The sequence below is a fragment of the Vitis riparia genome, chromosome 4 (assembly GCF_004353265.1).
Source record: "Vitis riparia cultivar Riparia Gloire de Montpellier isolate 1030 chromosome 4, EGFV_Vit.rip_1.0, whole genome shotgun sequence".
Lineage (NCBI taxonomy): Eukaryota > Viridiplantae > Streptophyta > Magnoliopsida > Vitales > Vitaceae > Vitis > Vitis riparia.
Genome location: NC_048434.1, coordinates 243,516 through 263,067, shown reverse-complemented (window position 1 = coordinate 263,067; position 19,552 = coordinate 243,516). Strand labels below are relative to the sequence as shown.

The window sequence follows — 19,552 nt, the reverse complement described above, 5'->3', positions numbered from 1 at the left end:
TAAATCTTCCTAGGAAGGAACAACGTAAGCAAAATATTCATCGATATTCGAAAAAGAAAACAAGAGATTGTACAGGTTGATGACTTCTTGGTACAGAAGCTCACCACCTCTGTCACCTTAGGAGAATACTTCCATCTAGAATTCTTTGATAATGTCTATATATATAGTTTAAAATAATTTTTTTTGCATTGTACATAGTTTGAAATAATTTTTTATTTTCATTTTTAAAAAATCTTTGAGAGTATTTTTTTTTACTAAATAATAAAAACTTATGGATGTGTAACTTAAAAACAAAATTGTTTTTAAAAATTTATACCATTATTTATTATTGTTCTTTAGAAACAATTTTAAAAAATAAAGTGAAATAGATAACTATTCTTCCATATAAAAAATAATAGACATAATTAATACTTTAAGTTCTTTAATAAATCTTCTATTTTTTTTTAAGAATAATGTGAAATTTAAAACTAATTAATTGATTATAAATTAAATAAAATAATTCAAAATGTCATCTTCGTAATTGAGTAATAAACATATGCATATTATAAAAAATTCGACTCATTTATACCTTAAAAAAAATTAACTTTTATTTGTTTTTATATTCATTTAAAATGAAATAATGTTAATAATTATTAATTGGACCTAATGATATGATTTTATTCATCTTGTTTTTAGGTTTACTAGAAAGAAAGATTTCGGAAGGGTGTGTGATAAATTAATATAACAACTTAATAATTTAATTTAAGTTATTAAATACATTAAACATATTTCATAAAATGATTTGATATCATAATTTAAAATTAAAAGTAATTTTTAAATATTAAATAAAATATTAAACTTATTCTAAATAGTAGATGACTTCAAATATGTAGTAGCAATCACTATAATATGCATGACCTTATATCCATCACGCATTTTTTGTAAGGTAAACATTTTATAATTTGGAATATATTTAATACAAATATATATGGAATAAATTTATTATTTAATATTAAAGGTAAAATATTAGTTAAAATTAATAAATATAAACATGTGAATTTGATAATTCTAACAAATTAACTCATCTACCCAACAAACTTGATACTAAGTTAAAATCTAATAAAAATTATTTTAAATTAAAAATAATTTAATTATTTTAACTTAATATTTAAAATCATTTTAACTTTAAATTTTAATATTAAATTATTTTATCAAATATTTAATTTATTTAATAATTTAAATTAAATTATTAAATCATTTTACCAAATACTCTTATAATACTCATAAAATATAACATATAATAGAGAATAATAATAATATATAACAATTTTATTTGTTGTTATTTATTGATATTATATATTATATTCTACTATATGTTATTATATAATATCGTTCATTTTTTTATTTTATTGTTTTGTGTTTGATTATGTTTTTATTTTAAAATAATATAAAAAAATATTTTAATATACTTTTATAATTAATTCTAAAGATAATTTTTCTATTTTTAAGTTGATTGAAAAACATTGTAGTAAGAAAATTCTAAAAATACTAAATTAGTATTTTTCATTTTTTACCTTATTTGAACTCAAAATTTCAAAAATAAAAATAAATAATAATATCCAAAAATGTTTTTAAACTTGATTTTTATTTTTTAAAAAAAGATAAAAAAAAAAAGTGAGTCACTAAGGTGATGTTTGTTTTTTTATTTAATTTTAAATAGAACTTTAATACTTAATAGTGTTAAATATTATATTGTTTGTTTTTCTATTATTTTATTTCTTTTAATTATTAAAAAGTAAAAAAAAATTAATATATTATTTTTTTTATTTATAAAAAGTTACATATTTTATTTTTTTATATTTAATAAAAAGTTTATAATAAATCATGAAAAAAAATATAAAAATAAACAATATAAATTTTGAAAATAAATTATTTTGAGTAAAAAGTAAAAAAAAAAAAAAAAAAACAACAGCTGAGTGTGATTGGCACGCTCTGTTAACGGGGAAAGATTGCTTTCACAAGTCTTCTTATAGTCTAAACAATTAATAAATCAATGTGACAGGGCATTGAATAGTCAATAAAGACACTTATCCTAATTGCCTTGGTATACACGCACCAGTGCCGGAAGCGATGATGAAATGTCGTTGATGTTGGATTTTATGAAAATATCAATAAAAATACTTATGTTCATGTAAATTTGTATTTTTATTGATATTTTCGTAAAATCCAACATAACAACATTTCATCATTACTTCTAGAGACATTGCGTGTATTTTGGTGCGAATTGTAAGATTATTGGAACGGGATCCTTATTCTTAAAAGCAAATCTTCATCATTAACTTACATATTCCATTGTTTTTCGAGAATCAAATATACGACGTTAGGTGATATTTGTTTTTTTACTTAATTCTAAATAGAACCTTAATGCTTAATAGTATTAAATATTAGGTTGTTTGTTTTTATAATATTTTATTTATATTAAGTATTAAAAAGTAAAAAAAACTAATATGTTATTTTTTTTATTTAGAAAAAGCTATATAGTTTGACTTTTTCTATTTAATAAAAAGTTTATAATAAGTCATTAAAAAATAGAAAAACAAATAGCCTAAATTCTAAAAATAAATTACTTTCAGTAAAAAGTCAAAAAACAAACACCATCTTAGTAAATATTGATTGAAAGTATGAGAATAAATTTTAAAAATTGGAGAGCATCCAAACCATTGAAATTATTTTTATTATTTTATGGATAACGTAAAATAATATTAAAATAATAGTACTTTGTTTCACACAAAGAAAGAACTATTTTTTTCTTAAAACATTATTTTGAGTTTTTTATATAAGGATGTCTTATAAAATGTTTGAGTTCTTTATTAACTATTTTAACTTGTAGTTAGTTTTATCTTTTTAGATTATTGTTTTGAAGCTCTTACAATTGAATGTTAACAAAAAAAAAAAAAAAAAAGTTATTTATTTATTTGTTATAATTTTTTAATAATTCTTGTTCCTCGTGACTCACACTATGATTCGGTCAAAAGTAGAATATTCTGAATTTATGACTAACTTGGAAAGAATGTAAACTTTAATATAAAGTTGAATTATTATTATTATTATTTTTTAAATCATAAATAAAGACAAGTAAATCTTTTCGGTTGTTAAAGTGGGGTTAGAAAGTATAAATTAAAAAAACAAGACTAATAATTCCTCCATATCAGGACAAGAATTATTTCATGGAGTGGAGTAGGCGATACTTCATGGAAACTCATGAATTGATGGAGAGAAAATGTTAAGAGAGAGAATATACATATAAAATAAAAAATCTAAATCATTAAATATATATAATAAAATTTAGGTTGTTGAATCAATCTATAAATAAATAAAACTAAGATAAAAGGTTATAAATAAATAAAGGTAAGGTACAAACAATAAAACTTCAAAACACATGTGAAATTATTGGATTATTGATATTGTTTTCGGTATTTTAATCTGATTATAAAATTTAAATCCATGTCTTACCCTCTATTTTATCTTTTAAACCTGATGACAGAAAATTGGGGTGCACCAATTCCTAATGTTGCTTTTGCAAGTCTTGGTAATCATAAATAAATGTGGAAAATGCCATACTAAAGAAAAGACTTGACTTTGGGTCAACGCTAGGCGCCGATTAGACTACATCACGTTTTGATTTTATGGAAATATCAATCATTCATAGATTTTTTTTAATAAAAAAATTAAAATAATTTTAATATATATTAATAAATAATAAAGTAAGTAATTATACTCATGTTAAATTGAATGTGTTTTTATATAAGAATATTAGATGATACATGTGTTGAACATGAAGTTGTTCTAATCACACCTAAGCATTTTATTTTTATTTTTTTTTCTGTAACTTATTAAGAATAAAAAATCACATAAAAATGTTAGTTCTAAAAAATTATTTTACAACAATTTTATAGCTTCTTTTACGTGTAAATTGGATGTGAATAGAAATTCATATGCATTAAATATGTGTATATATATATATATATATATATATATATATATTAGAAAATTTTTATTTAACTAAAAATTTCGAAATTATCTTTCTCTTTAATAACAATATTTTTGACATATAATTTTCAAACATAACAATTACTTCTACCTCTTTTATTTATCAATATAAAAGTTAAATTTGCAATTTCAAACAATCCTTAAGAGTTGATTTGGGAGTAACTTTGAGTGAGATAAAATACTTTTTTTCTATACTAAAAATTAAGTTTTAAAGACAATAATTTATTATATTATATATTGATGGATGTTTTTTGAGATTTTTTTTCTTATTTATATATTTAAATATTAAGTAATTATCTCTAAATAATAAAAGTATTACAGATAATAATAGTATAAACTAAAAGTATTTTTAAGTAGAATCACTTAATATTAAAATTAGGTAGAGATATGAAAATGGATGTGTTCATGCCTTATTTATATTGGTTAAAAAAAAGAAAAAGAAAAAATGAAAACCATACCAGCCAGGTGGGGTTTTTGAGTTGGTGTAGAAAAAAAGGCATGACAACTTAGCAAAAATGGATGGTGACGTAATCATCCTAACATAATCAAGCTATGCATTATGGAAAAAGTGATTGATGGGGCGAATACTTTGAAAAGATGCATATGAATGAGGAGAAAGATGAAGCAACTTTTGGAAGTCATCCTTAGAGTCTATTCTACGGTGAATTTAATGCATTATGGAAAAAGTGATTGATGGGGCAATCTCCCCTGGATACTTTGAAAAGGTGTATATGAATGAGGAGAAAGATGAAGCAACTTTTGAAAGTCGTCGTTAGAGTCTATTCTACGATGAATTTAAGAAATTTTTAAATTTTTTTTTTTAATACTTTAAAGATAAAAATTTTCATATATTAAAATTATTAAAAACACTTTTTAAAATCACTATTAAATATAATATTAATTTATTCATAAAAAGCAAAGCCTTATCTTTTTTATTTATTTACATAAAGGATTCACCCCTAAAGAAATTGATCATAGGTTTATTTTGGAAACAATTTATTTAAGACTCTCCCTTGTTTTGTTTCTTGTACTAGATTACATTTCCAACTTTTTGAGGATGATATCTTGCTTAATATATATATTCAACACTCTTTTTTTTTTTTAATATAAAATGTGATATTCTTTTTCTTTGATGATCTCTAATTAAACTAATCTATCAATGAAGACAAGTATTCTTGGGAGAAAGTGAAACAAATGAAAAATAAAGACCAAAGAGATATCTATTTAACTTAAAGAAAGATGGATGGGTAGAAGTAGAAATCTATAGTTTTGGGTCTTTGGGAATTTAGGTGTGTTAGTCAAATTTCCAAAGTAGTGATAAAGTGGGCAGTACCCACAAATGGAGAGAAGGATATTGATGGTCAAGTCTTACAACAGGATCCAACATTGATTCCACACGGAATCTAATCTTGTCTCTGGACTAAGTTTGTGGAGAAAAACTGGCATTGGAATAATGCACAGCTAAGGGAAGGGACAACATTGATCTATTAACCAAACTTTCATAAACTTTATGCGGAAATAATTATTTTTGAAAACAATTTTGGATACATAAAACAAATAAATGGAAGTACTAAAATAATGATCATATTCTTACCTTGATCCATGAAGTGAGATTGAGTCACCTTGTGAATTGTATTGTCAAGGTCTTCAACTCACTACTCTCATATAGTGGATGAGTCACTTGTGTGGTGTATGTTGTTAAAAATTAAACAACAAGAAAGAAAAAGACATAAGAATGAGAGTGTGGCTTGAGACCTCAATTTATAATAAGTTGTACATCTCTTAGTCTTCCCATCAAAGACTATATAGGAGTTATACTCATTATTTACACCCATTATGTACAAATTAATGGGTAATGGTGGGTTATGAACTTGAATGCATCCATATAATTGCATAGGTTATACCTTTCCATTTTCCTCCATTACTCATAAACATAATGTACAAATAAATTTCATAAGGATGGGGTTACAAAAATTGTAACACCACATTCATATGAGTTAAATTTTCTAACTCCCCATTTATAATTTGAGTCTTCCATACATAAGACTCTTGGATGCCCAATCAATTGATTCACCTACCTATCAATTGATACCCTTAAATAATATTTATATAAATATAATTATATATGGCCACACATTATAGGAAAAAAAGCTAACAATCTCCCACTTGGCCTACATAATTATATTTGTAATAGATTAAAACATAATATGGCCATAACAATTTCTCAAAATAGGCATCCTTTACTTTAAGATTATGTTTCATGGAACCACTAACACCAAATCATTGAAATGATTAGATCACACAACGATCCAATATTCTTCAAGGATTATAGTACTAGCACCTCCATTAACATGAATCAATGACTTTTATGACATTAGCAACATTAAGGTGATAATGCTAATTCATTCACATAATGGTCCCATCAACTTTTAAACATCTAGATTGTGCACAAAAATGATGTATAAAAGTAACATAATAATCATCAATATATCATAATCAAGAACTTTATTCTCATTATAATGTGATCACATACATTACACTCTCAATCAATCTAAAATTGAAAAACTTGCCACCAAGCCCATGCGCACAACATAATCCATAAAAAGCTTAGGTGGAAGACCTTTTGTCAATGGATTTGCCAACATGAGTGTATTTTTAATATGTTCAATAGAGACAACTCCATTTTGAACTTTCTCCCTTACAACCAAGTACTTAATATCAATGTGCTTTGATCCTCCTATAGTCTTATTATTTTTAGAGAATCGCACAACAGCACTATTATCACAATATATTCGGAATGATCTCATTATTGAATCAATAACATGAAGCCCTGAGACAAAGTTTCTCAACCATATTGCATGACATGTGGCTTCATAACATGCTACATATTCTGCCTCCATTGTAGAAGAAGCTATCAATGATTGCTTATGACTCTTCCATGAAATAGGTCCATTTGATAACATAAAAATATACCTAGATGTAGACTTTCAGGTATCCTTACAGCCAACATAATTGGAATCAGAATAACCAATAATCTCTAGATTATCTGTATGTAAGCATGTAGTCCTTAGTCCTTTGCAAATAACGTAATACTTTCTTAACTGCTTTCCAATGATCAATACCTGGATTACTTTGGTATCGACCAAGCATGCCTACCACATAAGCTATGTCTGGTCGAGTGCAGACTTGAGCATACATGATACTCCCTACTACAGAAGCATAAGGAATTTTGTCCATTTGTTTCTTTTCAAGATCATTTTTGGGACATTGAAGTTCACAAAATATGTCCCATTTCACAACAGGAGCAACACTGCTAGAACAATTTTGCATGTTGAATCTTTTAAGAACTTTTTCAATATAGTTCTTTTGGGATAATCCTAATAATCCACGTGATCTATCTCGATGAATTTCAATTCCTATCACATAGGATGCTTCACCAAGATCTTTTATATCAAAATTCTTGGATAAAAATTGTTTGGTCTCCAAAATCATTCCCATATTGTTGCTAGCAAGCAACATATCATCAACATACAATACAATAATACAAATTTTGCTCCCACTGATCTTAAGGTATATACATTGATCCACTAGATTCTCTTTGAAACCAAAAGTGATGAGAATTTCATGGAACTTAAGATACCATTGTCTAGAAGCCTGCTTTAGACCATATATGGACTTTTTAAGTTTACATACCATATGTGCCTTGCCTTTATCCTGAAAACCCTTAGGTTGATCCATATAAACCTCTTCATGCAAGTCACCATTCAAAAAGGCAGTTTTAACAGCCATTTGATGTAACTCTAAGTCAAAATGAGCTACTAAAGCCATGACTATTCTTAAGGAATCTTTCTTGGAAACAGGAGAAAATGTTTCCTTATAGTCGATTCCCTCTTTTTGAGTGTATGCTTTTGCAACTAACCTGGCCTTGTATCTTTCGACATTGCCCTTGAATCATGTTTGGTTTAAAAATCCATTTGCAACCAATAGTTTTAATTCCTTTAGGCAATTCTACAATATTCCAAACTTCATTATCTTTCATTGATTTCAACTCTTCTTCCATAGCATAAAGCCATAGAGTTGAATTTTCACTATTGATGGCTTGATCATAAGAAGTAGGATCACTTTCCAAGCCAACATCATAATCACACTCATTAAGATAAACTTCATAGTCATTTGATATAGCAGGTCTTTTCTCTCTTTGTGATCTACGTAAAGATACTTCTGTAGTTGGGACATTCTCATATTCATTACAAGAAACCTCTTGAGTCACACCATATTCCATCATTGGTGTTGATACTTCATTAGAGGTTAACTTTTTAAGCTCAGTTCTCCCACTAAAATATTCATTTTCCGAAAACACAGCATGTCTAGTTTCAACAATTTTAGGGCCCTGACCATGACAATAAAATCTAAAACCTTTTGATCTTTCAGGATAGCCAATGAAATTACAACTTATGGTTTTAGAATCCAATTTCTTTATTTGTGGGTTAAAAATTTTAGCTTCAGCTGGACATCCCCATACATGTAAATAATTCAAAGTCGGTTTCCTACCTACCCATAACTCATAAGGAGTTTTGGGTACAGCCTTACTAGGAACACGATTGAGAATGTGAACAGCAGTTTTCAATGCTTCACCCCACAAAAATTCAAGCAAGGTTGAGTTACTCATCATACTTCTCACCATGTCAATTAGAGTACGATTTCGTCGCTCTGCTACACCATTTTGCTCTGGTGTTCCAGGCATTGTGTAGTTTGCAATGATACCATGCTCTCTTAAAAATAAGGCAAAAGCACTAAGATGTTGACCTGATTCGGTGAACCTACCATAATATTCACCACCTCTATCAGATCTTACACTTTTAATTCCCCGATTGAGTTTATTTTCAACCTCAGCTTTATAAATCTCAAAAACATCTAATGCTTCAGATTTTTCACGAATAAGATACACATAAGAATACCTTAAAAAGTCATCAATAAAACTAATAAAGTACTTATGTCCATTGATAGTTGGAATTGAATAAGTTCCCCAAATGTCAGAATGAATACATTCTAACAATTTAGTAGCCCTTGAGGCACCCTTTTTCTTAACCTTAGTGTATTTTCCCTTTATGCATTCAACACAACTAGTAAAATCAGAAAAATCAAGTGAAGTCAAAATTTCATCTTTAATAAGACGTTCCATCATTTCTCTTGAAATGTGACCCAATCGCTTATGCCATAATATGGATGAATTTTCATTAACTCGATTTTTTTTTTTTAGAGAATTCATACACATGATAAGATAAAAGAGATTGTGAATATTTGCAATCTAAATTCAATGAATAAAGATTACCATGTAAAGTGCCAAAGCCAACCAAACAAGAATTATAGAACAAGGAAACTTCTTTATTTCCAAACTTTAATTCATAACCATAAGAATCAAGTCTTGGAACTGAAATTAGGTTTCTAGTAAAAACAGGAACATAAACTGTATCTACTAAATCCATAATGAAACCAGTATCCAAAATTAAACGAAGAGTGCCAATAGCCTCAATTTCCACTTCTGTTCCATTTCCCAAAGTAATGGTTCGCTCTCCTTTACTTAGTCTCTTGCTTGTAAGGTATCCCTGCAATGAATTCGTTATGTGAATGCTTGCACTAGTGTCAATCCACCAAGAGTTTGGTGGTATATCAACTAAATAAGATTCATAAGACACTAAGCATTGAGTTTTACCTTTCTTTTCCAACCAAGCCTTAAAGCTAGAACAATCTCTTCTTTTGTGACCTTTCTTGTGGCAAAAATGACATTGTATCTTATTTTCATCCTTTTGCCCATTGTGAGATACATCATTACCTTGCTTATTTTTCTTACCTTTACCTTTCTTAAAGGATTTTTTATTTGGACCAATGGTGAGGTGAGCCATATCGGGCTTTTCCACTTTAAGCCTCTCTTCTTCTTGAACACACATGGCAATTAGTTCACTAATTTTCCACTTATCCTTCTGAGTATTATAATTAATTTTGAAATGACCAAATTGTGAAGGAAGGGAAGTCATTATGAAGTGAACAAGAAAATCTTCAGAAATTGCCATGTTCATTCCTTTCAATTGAGAAGCCATGTCATTCATCTTCATGATGTGCTCACATACACCACTATGACCATCATATTTCATTGTTATCATTTTGATCATAAGAGTACTTGCCAAGGACTTGGAAGTTCCTAAGAATTGTTCTTCAACTGATTTAATATAGGTCATTGCATTATCTGAATCCGGGATTGCTCTACGAATTGCAGGAGTGATTGAACCTTTCATAATCATTATAATCATGCGATTAGAGCACTCCCACTTTTCATATAAAGCCTTTTGTTCATTAGTACTTTCAGAAATAGGCTTTGTGGGTGTAGGCTCTCTTAAGGCATAGTCCAAATCCATGCAACCAAGAACAATTCCAATTTGTTCCTTCCATTTTTTAAAATTTGTCCCACTTAATTGTTCAATACCAGACAAATAGCCTGTAATAGCAGTAGGATTCATTGCTGCAAAATAAAATTTAATTCAAAAGGAAAATTATTTTATATCATGACAATATTTAACACCACACTTTACAATAATCTAACTACAACAAAAATTAAGTTAGGTTTCTCATTAATCATAAACATAAGAGATCATATCATAGTTCTTTTGTTGGACCGAACTACAATCACATAATCCAAAAGTATATTATTATAATCCCTCCGTTGGGTTGGATTATAATAATTTATAAATCATATAGATATGACATAATTATTAAAATAAAAGTATTGAAACGTAAAGAAGTTTAATACCGTTGGGTAAAAACTTCATCAACCTTTTATTATTAAACTCTTGTCATATAATCAAACATGGTGATGATTCTCCGTTGGGTTGATCAACACTTGTTTCATAAGTTGAACAACACACACATAACTAATTGTTTATGATCCAAAATTGGTTGGCTCTGATACCAATTGTTAACCAAACTTTCATAAACTTTATGCGGAAATAATTATTTTTGAAAACAATTTTGGATACATAAAACAAATAAATGGAAGTACTAAAATAATGATCATATTCTTACCTTGATCCATGAAGTGAGATTGAGTCACCTTGTGAATTGTATTGTCAAGGTCTTCAACTCACTACTCTCATATAGTGGATGAGTCACTTGTGTGGTGTATGTTGTTAAAAATTAAACAACAAGAAAGAAAAAGACATAAGAATGAGAGTGTGGCTTGGGACCTCAATTTATAATAAGTTGTACATCTCTTAGTCTTCCCATCAAAGACTATATGGGAGTTATACTCATTATTTACACCCATTATGTACAAATTAATGGGTAATGGTGGGTTATGAACTTGAATGCATCCATATAATTGCATAGGTTATACCTTTCCATTTTCCTCCATTACTCATAAACATAATGTACAAATAAATTTCATAAGGATGGGGTTACAAAAATTGTAACACTACATTCATATGAGTTAAATTTTCTAACTCCCCATTTGTAATTTGAGTCTTCCATACATAAGACTCTTGGATGCCCAATCAATTGATTCACCTACCTATCAATTGATACCCTTAAATAATATTTATATAAATATAATTATATATGGCCACACATTATAGGAAAAAAAGCTAACACGATCAAGATTGAAAACTGAAGTTTCAACAAGCATTTCATATCACTCTTTCATTTCATCTCAAGAATTCTACAATTAATCATGAGAATTCTAGTGGAAAAGTGATAACGTGGATTTGATCTTATACAAATAAAAATACGAAAGTGTATAGTTGAATTTAGTTTTCAACAAGTTATTTTTTCTGAGTTTTGAACAAAAATAATTTATTTAAAAAAAAATTCCACAGGATAGATTCCATCTCAGAATAATTTTAGAGCATCTCATCCACATGGGTATCCTGTTAACCAAACTTTTACAAACTTTATATGAAAATAATTATTTAAAAAAAAAACAATTTTGGATGCAAAAAACAAAATAAATATAAGTACTAAAATAATGATCATATTCTTACCTTGATCCATGATACCAATATCACTTTTGAAGTTAAATTTAGTCATCTTGTGAATTGTATTGTCAAATTCTTCAACTCACTATTCTCATATAGTGGATGGGTCACTTGTGTGGTGTATGTTATTTAAATATAAAACAAAAAAATGACATAAGAATGAGAATGTGACTTGGGACGTTAACTTATAAAAAGTTGTAAATCTCTTAGTCTTCCCATAAAAGACTATATGAGAGTTATACTCATTATTTACACCTATTATGTACAAATTAATGGGTAATGGTGGGTTATGAACTTGAATGCATCTATATAATTGCATAGGTTATACTTTTCTATTTTCCTCCATTGTTCATAAATATAATGTACAAAATAAATTTCATAATGATGGGGTTACAAAAGTTGTAACACCACATTCATATAAATTAAATTTTCTAACTCCCTATTTGTAATTTGAGTTTTCCATACATAAGACTCTTGGATGCCCAATCAATTGATTCATCTACCTATCAATTGATACTCTTAAATAATATTTACACAAATATAATTATATATGACCACACATTATAGGAAAAGAGCTACATACCCACCGCATTAAACTATAGTTGTTAATTATGATTTTGAATTTTCTTTTAAAATGGTTAAAACTATAGTTACCAACATAGGTTTTATATTTAAAAAAAAATTAAAATCATAGTTATCAATTAGGGTTTTATCACATAAAAAATATTCTCAAACTATTTGGATGCCCAAGTACAAATACACTATTTTGAGAATTATTTTGATTGAAGATCCATTTTATGGATTTTTTTTTTCAAATATATTATATTTGTTCAAAACTCAAGTTTTCTTCCAAAACAAATATAATTTATTTATGGAAGAAGGTGCCGAGTTGAACTGATACATGACACCTGTTAGTATTCCAAATAAGGAGCTTTGGGCACCCTACTGTTAAGTTTTGCATAAAGCCCATGATTTTTTTTTTCTTTAAATTTTTAAATAAGGCAATAACAGTTTGATTTCAGTTGATCTGTTTTCATTATTTCAATGATATGGTTTCCATCTTTGTGCAGGTTTGAAGTTCAAAACATTTTGTGAAAGCACTTAGGAATTCTTTTAGGTTCAACTAATTAAGCTGTTGTAGTGGAAATAAGCAGAGAGGCTCTATGAGGAGTACTTGTATTTCTGCATTGATTGATAATTGATTCATCCTAACAAATGCATATATACAATATGCGGAAAAATTGATTTCGAGAAGTAATCATAGGTCTAACATAAAATCTAGAAAAGTATGTGATATACTATTAGAAAACATGATGCACATCCACTAGGATGCAAATCTTAAGTTTAAGCTCTTTAAAAAATTAATTATCCAACATATTATTAGAGCTTTATTTAGTAGGAGTGTCGTGAGTTCTAATCTTACTACATGCTTATTTGCTTAATTTATTATTTTAAGTTCAAATGAAGTTATTCATAGTTTATTTACTTATGACCTATTTGTCTCTACACTTGTAGATAAGGATGCAGACATAAAAATTTTAGTGGATTAAATTACCACTAATTTGATATTCAAAATAAATAAATAAATAAATATCCTATTATGGATAAGTTTCCTAAAAAAATCGAACTAATCTCCAATTATAAAAAATAAAATAATAATAATAAGAAGAAAAATATTATTATTATTATCATCATGGCGAAACCTTCTCAAGAAGAAAAGTTGCTAAAATTAAGGAACTAAATTCCTTGAATTAAGCAATTAAAATTTGGGAATTCAAAATTCGAATTTCCTACCTTCACCTATAAATAGAGGTGAATTCTTTCAAGAAGTGGGAGAAACTCAAAAATTAGAAAAATCCAGAAAAGAAAATCCTAAAGAAGAAAATCTAGAGGTAACTTTGTATGGGAAAAAAAGGCTTTACCAAAAAAAAAAATCATTGAATCTCCCTACAAGTTCAGTAAATGATAGAATTGCTATATGTGTTCTTTGTCATTCAACAAGTTCATTTAGGAATAAGCCACTTGTGGCCCTCAATTAATCTTCAAAATTAAGAAAACGACATCGTCGTCTTTCAAATTGTGATAAAGGCAAAAAAATTAGAGAAAAAAATATTGTTTTATAAAGAATATTATTTTTGATATTGTACCACAATATTTTTAATTTTGATAAATATTTTGTTCACATTATTTTCCTATTGTTTTGCTAATTGTGCAGGACCTTTATGAAATTTGTGCGTGCAAATTTCTGGCATGTTTGATGAGATCTCTCTGTCTCTGATCTCTTTTGTTAGAAGATTGATCTCTACTATGTCGATGATATCCAAAAGAACTCAAGTTGTGCATGTCAACAAGGACAATGACAAGATCGTCATTGTACAATCAACACACAACATTGCTACGGGTCCCATGACTCATAGCAAATCAACATCTTCACTTTCAATGAAATAAACAGGTCTACTTGTCTATTAAAACCAGTAAGGACACATGATGAACACCAACCATTCATCACTTTGGCTTCCTCGGGTGCAAAGAGCCACAGTCCTCATAGTAGGGGAAAACTCTCTTTAGCACTAAAAGGCTTTAGGGACGAGTCTTCTTGCTTTATTACCAATACTAACTCTAGCACCAACTCACACTCCGGATCACCAATTGGAATGTCAAATGAGGAAAACTACTTCAATCATTCCGACTCTTTTATTTCTCCCATCTCAATGACTATGCCGATAATGACAGTCGGTACTACATCTGTAGAGGAACAATTGGTAAAGATGACTCACACCATTACCAAATTCACCACGATAGTCGAGGAGAATGATATGCAGATAGCCTCTCTCATAAACAAGGTTGGGGCACAAGTACAAAATATAGGTGAGTGAAGTCAAGGACTTAACCACCTTTTGAATGTTGCATCTCTTCTCGATGATGCACCACATGCATCTAGGACAGTGCAAGTTGAAAGAAAAATGGTGGAATTTGCCTTGATGGCGTCGTTATCTGTCCAGCAACTTCGGGACATGATAACTAACACCATTAGAGCGCAGTACGATGGACCCTCACAGAGTACACTTATGTACTCTAAACCTTACACTAAGAGGATTGATAACCTACATATGCCTGTATGCTATCAACCTCCAAAGTTTCAATCATTTTATGGGAAGAGAAATCCAAAACAACATGTCATTTCGTTAAAACTTGTAACAATGCAAGTTCATATAGGGACTTGTTAGTTAAACAATTCGTTCGTTCCCTCTGACAGAATGCTTTCATTAGTACATAGACCTTACACCTAAGTGTATCGATAGTTGGGACCAAATGGAACGCGAATTCCTCAACCGTTTCTATAGCACCCGACGAACTATAAGCATGATGGAGCTTACTAATACTAAGTAATGGAAGATGAGTCGATCGTAACTACATCAATCGTTGGTGTTCCTTAAGCCTTGACTACAAAGATAGATTATTTGAGGTATCAGCCATGGAAATGTGCATACAAGGATTGCATTGGGGTGTTTTGTACATCCTCCAAGGGATATGACCTCACACTTTTGAAGAGTTAACTACTTGAGCACATGACATGGAGCTTAACATAGCTAACCATGGTGCTAAAAAGACCTTATTAATTGTTGACCGGCAAAAAGAGAGACATGATGAGAAAACAAGTGATTGGACCTCCATAAAACCCATCCACGAGTCAATGACAGTAAATACAATGCCTATCAAAATCTTAGCGCGAGATAAAAAGAAGGAAGTAAGAGAGACTAGACCAATCAAGAAAATGAGAGGCGTCGATTCACCTTGAAGGAATTAAAGGATAAGAAATATCATTTTCTTGACTCTGATGTGCCTAACATGTTGGAAGACCTATTCCATAAAAAGGTTATTGAGCTACCTGAGTGCAAGCGTTCAGAAGAAATGAGTCATGTTAATGATCCGAACTACTGTCATTACCATCAAATTGTTAGTCAACCAGTAGAGGAATGTTTCATTTTCAAAAATCTCATAATGAAACTTGCAAAGCATTGCAAAGCAAGAAAGAATTCATCTGGATTTGGATGAAGTAGTAGAGTCAAATCATGCTATAGTTACATTTGGGTCTTTCGATCCTGTTTCGTTACATGTTCCACCTAAGACACTGGGGGCATGAGCCAGTACTATCCAATGCGAGTCACTGAAACCAAAGCAAACACGAGTGTCATGCCAAAACACTTTTCTTCACTTCTGCTCTGATAATGAATCAATGTTGTATAGCGAAAAGAGTTGGACATTGGTGACACGAAAAAGACCTCACAAGAAATAAGAATTTCATCGATCCATACCTAAATCTTCCTAGGAAGGAACAACGTGAGCAAAATATTCATCGATATCCGAAAAAGAAAACAAAAGATTGTACAGGTTGATGACTTCTTGGTACAAAAGCTCACCACCTCTGTCACCTTAGGAGAATACTTCCATCTAGAATTCTTCGATAATGTCTATATATATAGTTTAAAATATATTTTTTTTATTTAAAATTTTTTTTGCATTGTACATAGTTTGAAATAATTTTTTATTTTCATTTTTAAAAAATCTTAGAGAGTTTTTTTTTTTTTACTAAATAAAAAAAACTTATGGATGTGTAACTTAAATACAAAATTGTTTTTAAAAATTTATACCATTATTTATTATTGTTCTTTAGAAACAATTTTAAAAAATAAAGTGAAATAGATAACTATTCTTCCATATAAAAAATAATAGACATAATTAATACTTTAAGTTCTTTAATGAATCTTGTAATTTTTTAAGAATAATGTGAAATTAAAAAACTGATTAATTGATTATAAATTAAATTAAATAATTCAAAATGCCATCTTCGTAATTGAGTAATAAACATATGCATATTATGAAAAAATCGACTCATTTATACCTTAAAAAAATTAACTTTTATTTGTTTTTATATTCATTTAAAATGAAATAATATTAATAATTATTAATTTTGAATAATTATTCTTTATTATTAACAAAATAAATCAATTAATGTTAATATCTATATTTTTATAATATTTATAAAAAATATAATTTATGATTTTATTTTTATTATTAATATTCATATTTTATTAAAAACTATTTATGTCTAATTTATTTGTAATTAAAATTTTGTTTTTATTTTCAACAAGACGTGAATTAAATTTAGTTTACATTATATAAATTAAATTTATAATTTCTGTTTTTTGCAAAATCAAAATAAAAAATTATTTTTAAAATCAACCTATCCAAATAGTTAGCTAGACAATATCAAGAGAGGTAGAGTTGATTACTTGGTATCTTCAATTCTGCAACGCACACCTTCTAAATAACTACATTTAACTTCATGAAAAGTGATGGGTTCCTTTTTTTGTAGCATGACCTTGCTGAGGACCACGTCGATCAAGAATTAGCAATACCCCCCTCATGGAAGGCCTGTCAGAAGGTGCTTTGCTTGTACACATGAGGCCTAGTTTGAACACAATGATCATTTCTTCCATGAAGCATTCTTCCATGATCTCCTCATCCAGTGCTTCCACAATGGATTTTCCCTCTCCAAAGTGCTGCCATGCCCATTGAGCAAGGTTCATATATGTTCGTTCCCCCTATTGGCTTCTCTTCCAGTGGCCAACTCTAGAAGCACAACTCCAAAACTGTAGACGTCGATCTTCTTATTCGCCTTTCTTGTATAAGCATGCTCTGTAATAACCGAAAGAAAAACAACTGTTTGATAAGTTTTTAAAATCATCGGAATGAGAAAACATAAAGAACATTTTGAGACTCTGGAATATCTTTACCTGGGGCAATATATCCGAAAGTGCCTACAACCACAGACATTGTTTCAGGGTCTTCTGCTTGCTTTGCTAACATTTTGGCCAATCCAAAATCTGCAATTTTTGTATTAAATTCAGAATTCAATAAGATGTTGCTGGACTTCACATCTCGATGAATGACTGGGGGAGAGAAATCATGGTGCATATAGCATAGACCTCGAGCAGCTCCAATGGCAATTTGCAACCTCATCGGCCAGTCCAAGATAATATCACTTACTGAATCCACTGAGGACACTACCCTCTTCTTACCATGAAACCATCTATCTAAGCTTTGGTTCTCCATGTACTCATAAACAAGAATCTTTGAGCTTTCACTCGAAATGCAGCATAGCAACTTCAATATATTGGCATGGCGTATCATACCTAATATTTGGACTTCTGCTACGGATTGCTTCTCGAGGTTCTGGCCTAGTTGCCTATTATTCGAAATCCATTTAACAGCGACCACGTCACCAGAATGGTTAATGATGGTACGATATACCTTCCCTGACCCCCCACTTCCAATTAAACTATTTTGTGCCAAACTCGACAATATGTTGGATTCAGTGAAATCAAACTTTTGGAAGGATGTCGTCTTCCATGTTTCAACATTGCTCCCTTGGTCCCACCTTTGATACTTTTGAACCATGGAAAATATAAGAAATACAATAACCAGGGAAGCAGTTAGGGTGAAAGATATAATCATGACTAGGTAAATGGTTGACAATTTAGAGGAGTTACTGGCTTTAGAGTAGCAACTCTTCAGAATTTCAATATTGGCACACAGATTGGAATTGTTCAAGAAACTGTTTTCATATTCCCACTTTTCAAAGGCGGGTGGGATTTCCCCAGATAGATTGTTGGATGAAAGGTTAAAGGTGTTAGGCACGAAATGACTGAATTCATGGGGGATTTCACCTGAGAATTGGTTTTCAGATAGGTCAAGAAACACGAGGCTATGTAAAGATCCAATGGCCTTTGGAATTGGGCCAGAGAGATGATTTGTTGACAAATCCAAAGCAAATAGTGACTTCCAGGAGACTATATCATGAGGAAGTTGGCCTGACAATTGATTCCCATCAAGCGACAGAATATATATGGATGGAAGACTAGTCAATTCCACTGGAATTTCTCCTGAAAATAGATTATTGCTTGCCTTGAACACCGATAGAAGCAACAAAGATGATATTCCAGCAGGTATTGAACCAGACAACATGTTATTGCTCACATCTAACTCAACTAGATTCACCAAAGAAGATATCCCGGCAGGAATTGGACCAGAAATCCTGTTATTGCTCACATCTAACTTAGTTAGATTCACCAAAGAAAATATCCCGGCAGGAATCGGACCATAAAACCTGTTATTGCTCAAATATAACCCAACTAGATTCATCAAAGAAGATATCCCGGCAGGAATTGGACCAGAAAAATTGTTATTGGTGGCAATGAGCTTTTTTGTGATATCGTAGCTTTTTTTGTAAGGTTTAATTCAAGTTGTTCATCTAGCTTGATCTGGTACGTGGGGAAGGTTATCCCTTACTAATGACCCGAGTAGTGAACTTCTTGTAGACAAGGCTTTTCTAAAGGCCTTTGTCATAGTTCTTTGATCATTGCTTTCTACTTGCACTATTTCTGATATGAATAAATAAACAAATTTTCTCAAGGATTCCTTAGGTGTTTACCTTA

The 19,552-nt window shown here is 29.5% G+C and overlaps 1 pseudogene; it reads right to left on the bottom strand.

Moving 5' to 3' along the window:
- Positions 1 to 17,398: 17,398 nt before the first annotated feature.
- LOC117912648 lies at positions 17,399 to 19,259 on the bottom strand (annotated as a pseudogene).
- Between the last annotated feature and the right edge of the window lie 293 nt (positions 19,260 to 19,552).